Source organism: Bos javanicus, chromosome 25 (genome assembly GCF_032452875.1).
Source record: "Bos javanicus breed banteng chromosome 25, ARS-OSU_banteng_1.0, whole genome shotgun sequence".
NCBI classification, from domain to species: domain Eukaryota; kingdom Metazoa; phylum Chordata; class Mammalia; order Artiodactyla; family Bovidae; genus Bos; species Bos javanicus.
This window is the reverse complement of record NC_083892.1, coordinates 17,918,576-17,923,251: the sequence shown is the minus strand read 5'-3', so window position 1 is coordinate 17,923,251 and position 4,676 is coordinate 17,918,576. Positions and strand designations below refer to the sequence as shown.

At 44.6% G+C, this 4,676-nt stretch overlaps 1 non-coding gene across 1 annotated transcript; it reads left to right on the top strand.

Annotated features, from left to right (window-relative positions):
* Nucleotides 1-4,298: 4,298 nt before the first annotated feature.
* On the top strand, nucleotides 4,299-4,370 carry TRNAW-CCA (transfer RNA tryptophan (anticodon CCA)). The gene has a single exon. It is a non-coding gene; the product is annotated as a tRNA-Trp (tRNA).
* The last annotated feature ends 306 nt before the right edge of the window (nucleotides 4,371-4,676 follow it).

The following is a 4,676-nucleotide window of genomic DNA, read 5'->3' as shown; positions in this document are numbered from 1 at the left end:
TTCAGGCTCTGGACTGACCACTTGGGTTCAAACTCTGGCTCTGCTTCTTTCTAACTAACTTTGGGCAAGTTGCTTCTCCTGGTTGAGTCTTGTTTTTCTCATCTGTAAAATGGGTATATTAATTACTAATGACAGCCTCCTAAGTCTGATGTGAGGAATGTGTAAGTTCCCACATGGAGAGTGCTTATCTGGATGTACAGAGAGTGTTTGCTAAGTGCTGGATAGTTTTTTGATGTTGCTGTTGTTAAGGAATTCCAGCTTTGAGAAGCACTGGGCGACAGCTCCCTAATGTATACATCAATGCTGTCAAGGTGGTTCCAGCAGGAGCTGGTGAGCAGGAGCCACTGGAGAGGGGCCTGGGGCAAACACAGCTTGAACAAATTATTTTAGAGCTAGTGTGAAACCCCTTTGAGACTCGCAGCAAAATCTGGGTGAGACCTCACCTGGAAGGGGAGAACCCAAAGGCTACACAGATGGGGTGTCAAACAGTGAAATAATGGTGACCCACTGTCAGTAATGACCTATTAAACTCTCAGCTTCAGGGTCATGGGGCTATCCAGGTTACCCCCAAAAGAAACTGGTAGAGACATAGAGGAAATAACTGCTGAATAGTTAACAACTGAGAGCATAGCCATCCACACTCCCTGGGCTCAAATTCCAGATCTGTCACTTCCTATCTATGTGTTCTGAGCAAGTTAAATTTCTTTGTGCCTCAGTTTCCTCAACTGCAAAGTGGGAATAAAACTAATAGTCCATATTTCATAAGTTATTTGTTAGGCTTTAAAGCAATCATTAAAATAAAACACTTGACATGATATAGTGCCCAGTAAACATTAGTGAGTCAAGCTAGCAGATTAGAAGGACGAAATTCCCATGTGCAAATGCCCAGAGGCGCAGGAGGCAAGGTCTGAGACTGCTCTAGGCTCACAAGACTTCTCGTCACAAGTAAAGTCATGACGAGCAATAGAGGAATTCCTGGGGGTCAGTCAATGATCCTGTTTGTGTGTGTGTGTGTGACCATCTGAACTGTAAGCCTTTGACAGCAGGAATCTTGTTTTCTCTTCTTTGTTCCCAGACCATCTACCACTACACCTGGCAGGCAGTAAGTGCTAAGCTGGCATTTTCAAGATGTAAAAAGCACTGGAAAAAGCTCCAGACCAGGATTCTGGTCCACCTTGGCCTTTACTGATTTTCTCTGGGCCTATGGCCAAGTCATACCATTGAAGTCCAGGTTTGGCTGGACCAACAGAGATCATGGAAAGGATTTTATTTTCTATATTTTTTTTATCATCCAAAAACTGTCTGTTATTCATTTTATCAACACTTACTGCCAAATAAAATTTGCTTCCCCAGGGGGCACAGTGGTAAAGAACCCACCCGCCAGTGCAGGAGATGCAAGAGACTCAGGTGTGGTCCTGGAGTCAGGAAGATCCCCTGGAGTAGGACATAGCAACCCATTCCAGTATTCTTGCCTGGGAAATCCCAAGGACAGAGGAGCCTGGTGGGCTACAGTTCATGGGATTACAAAGGAGTCCGACATGACTGAGCACACAGCACGAGCACAAAGCATTAAGTGTTAACTCCCAGGAAGTTTGGTGAGGCTCCTCTTTGCTCCAGGAAGGGATTTTAGAGATGAGGAAATGAAGGCCTAGAGGACAGAAGGAACACAGTTAATGTAGACTCTGAGATAGCAATAGAGTCGGGCCTGGAAGCCACTCGCTCTGCTAAGTCCAGTGTCCATTCCCCACTTGATTGCTCGCAGGGCAGATCAATGGCAGATTTTGCTGTGTAGTTGAACTTCATAGCCTCTATCAAGCTTGTGTATTTATTTTCAGTGAGCTGATCAATTCACCCTGAAACTATTCTTTCAAACAAAGTTAGGGATTAATAATACACAGTTAAACCAGTGGTATGAAGAAATGGTATGAATCCTATGTTACAAATGAGGACAGTTAGCCTCAAGAAAGCTGAACTTACTTGTCTAGGTTCTCACACCTGGTACGGAAGTTGCAGAGTGCACATTCAACTCAGATCTCTCTGAAGCCAAAGCCCATGCACTTACCTACTGAGAGCAAATTCCAGGTATAGTTAAGGAACTTTGCTTGGGTTCAAGGGTTCTACTAGAAGTCTGGGGTTCTGCCTGCCCCACTAAGAAAGGCCTTTAGGATAGAAGGGTATAGTATGAGGTGATGGCTCAGCTATTCAGGAGGTTCAATGCCCTCTTGGTGTTCTTGGCTATTTCGGTAAACCAGTTAAAATCTCAATCCCTCCCTAATTCTCTCCCTTTCTCCTTCCCTGAGGGGCACTGAGCCTGAAGAAAAGTCTTCACTCTCACCATGCCGATTTCCCCGACTGAAAACAGAGGTCAAGTAGAAATGTAGCTTCATAATTTGCAACTGATGGGAGAGAGCAGGCAATGCTCTGAGTGATGGTATTATATACAGCACGAAGGATGTGGGTCACCTTCAAATTAAACAGCCTCCAGAGACTCCACAAGTTTCTCCCTCCTAGCCCTAACCCTCTTCAAGAGAATCAATGTTTTCACCTTACTTTAACTGAAATTAATATTTAAATCCCCATTACCACATAAAATGTCTTGTGCATTTCCATAGATTTACCAAATGTCTTTTGCATTTATTTTTTTTTTTCATAAAGATCTATCTTAATCCAATATTGCTCCATCTCCATTAAGGCATCTCCTTTAAAGCCTAGCCCCATAAGAATGCTCCTTAAGTGGCTGCAATTTCACCCCCATGTCAGCTGGAGAATTCTAAAGATAAATGATAGCTACAATCTCGTGAGCACCTACTGTGTGCCATGCCTCTTACACAATGATAGATTATATAATTTAAATTATAATTTTGGTTACTGAAACTGAAATTCCCCAAATTGCAATGGTTAAATGATATTAAATTTTATTTCTCTCTCATTTAATAGTCAAGGAGTAAGCTGCCCAGGGTTGGTATGGGGTCTCCAGGATACCAGAAATCCCAGGTTCCTTTAATCTTGTTGCTCTGCCATCTTTACATATTGCCCTCATTAACCTTGTCCACGATGGTGCATTGCTACATTCCAGCCAGCTGGGAAGAGAGATGGAGAAAAAGAACGCCCCTTTCCTTTAAGGATGTGAACTTATGAATAGCATAGTTGTACATTTCCCATTAGCCAGCTGCAAGGGTGGCTGAAAATTGTAATCTTTAATCTCCTTGGGTGGCACAGACCCAAGGAGAAATCAGAGGTTCTAATTCCATCGATATAGGTCTCTTGCACTGCAGGCATATTCTTTACCATCTGAGCCACCAGGGAAGCCCAATTCCATACACAAAGATAATGATATGTTAACACATACTATATCAGATGTTTCTAAAGGAGATCAGGCCACAAGATTTTTGAACCTATGATAAGAAAAGGCTGAAAAGAAAATTCTCTGAGAGAAGTACAGCTTTACCTGGACTGGAATCTCCATGCCTCATTTCCAGCTTTACTTAATATAAAATAACCTCAAAGATGGGATGTGGGATTGTTCTGTCTGTGAGCAGGGACAGGTTACAGCCCTGTGGGTGGGGCTGGGGTTTTCCCTGAAAAGAGAGGTTCCTGCAGTTAGACCTCCTGGAGGGTGGTCAGTCCTGAAGCAGGAAATAAGAATTCTGAAAACAGATCTTAAATGAGAAGGATGGAAAGTGGTCTCCTCTGTGAACTGGGGGTCAGCTGGGCCTGGACTCAGTGCAGAGATGCCTGGAGTATTTCTGGTGAGGGAAGGGGGGGACTCTAGCCCAGCATGGTGAAGCAGGCTGAGAGAGACATAGAGAGCCAGGCATTCAAGAAAAGCTGAGGACACATCTGGACCAGTTCAGTCATGTGTGTGTGTGCTTGTGTGTGAGTGTGTGTTCAGTTGCTCAGTCGTGTCCAACTCTTTGTGACCCCATGGACTAGACCTCTAGGTTCCTCTGTCCATGGAATGTTCCAGGCAAGAATACTGGAGTGGGTTGCCATTTTCTACTCTAGGGCATCTTCCCGACCCAGGGGTCGAAATTGCATCTCTTGCATCTCCTGCATTGGCAGGTAGATTCTCTACCACTGTACCACCTGGGAAGCCCCTGTTCAGTCATAATTATTCTCTATATTATTTCCTTCTCAACTAGCCCCAGGTTGCCAATAAATGCTTGTTATTAGCTAATATTGATCTCTGCTCTAATGGGGGAATGAAGGCAAAGTGCCTACACCACACTTAGGGGGAAGTAGGCGTGTAACTCTAGCCTTCCTTCAGACCTTCAAATATGCCACATCCCTTCCTGCCTTCCCTGGTGGCTCAGAGGTTAAAGCGTCTGCCTCCAATGCAGGAGACCCAGGTTCGATCCCTGGATTGGGAAGATCCCCTGGAGAAGGAAATGGTAACCCACTCCAGTATTCTTGCCTGGAGAATCCCATGGACGGAGAAGCCTGGTAGGCTACTGTCCATGGTGTCGCAAAGAGTCGGACATGACTGAACAACTTCACTTTCACTTTCCTGCCTCAGGGCCTTTGCACATCTCTCTGCCTGGAAGGTTGGCCTCCACCCACTTCGTCTGTACATTCCTACTGACTCTGACCTATCACTGAAAATGTCACTTCTTCAAGAAAACCCTCCTAATTGTCGCCCTCAGACCAGGTAGATGCTTCCTATGTTCTCTCATAAT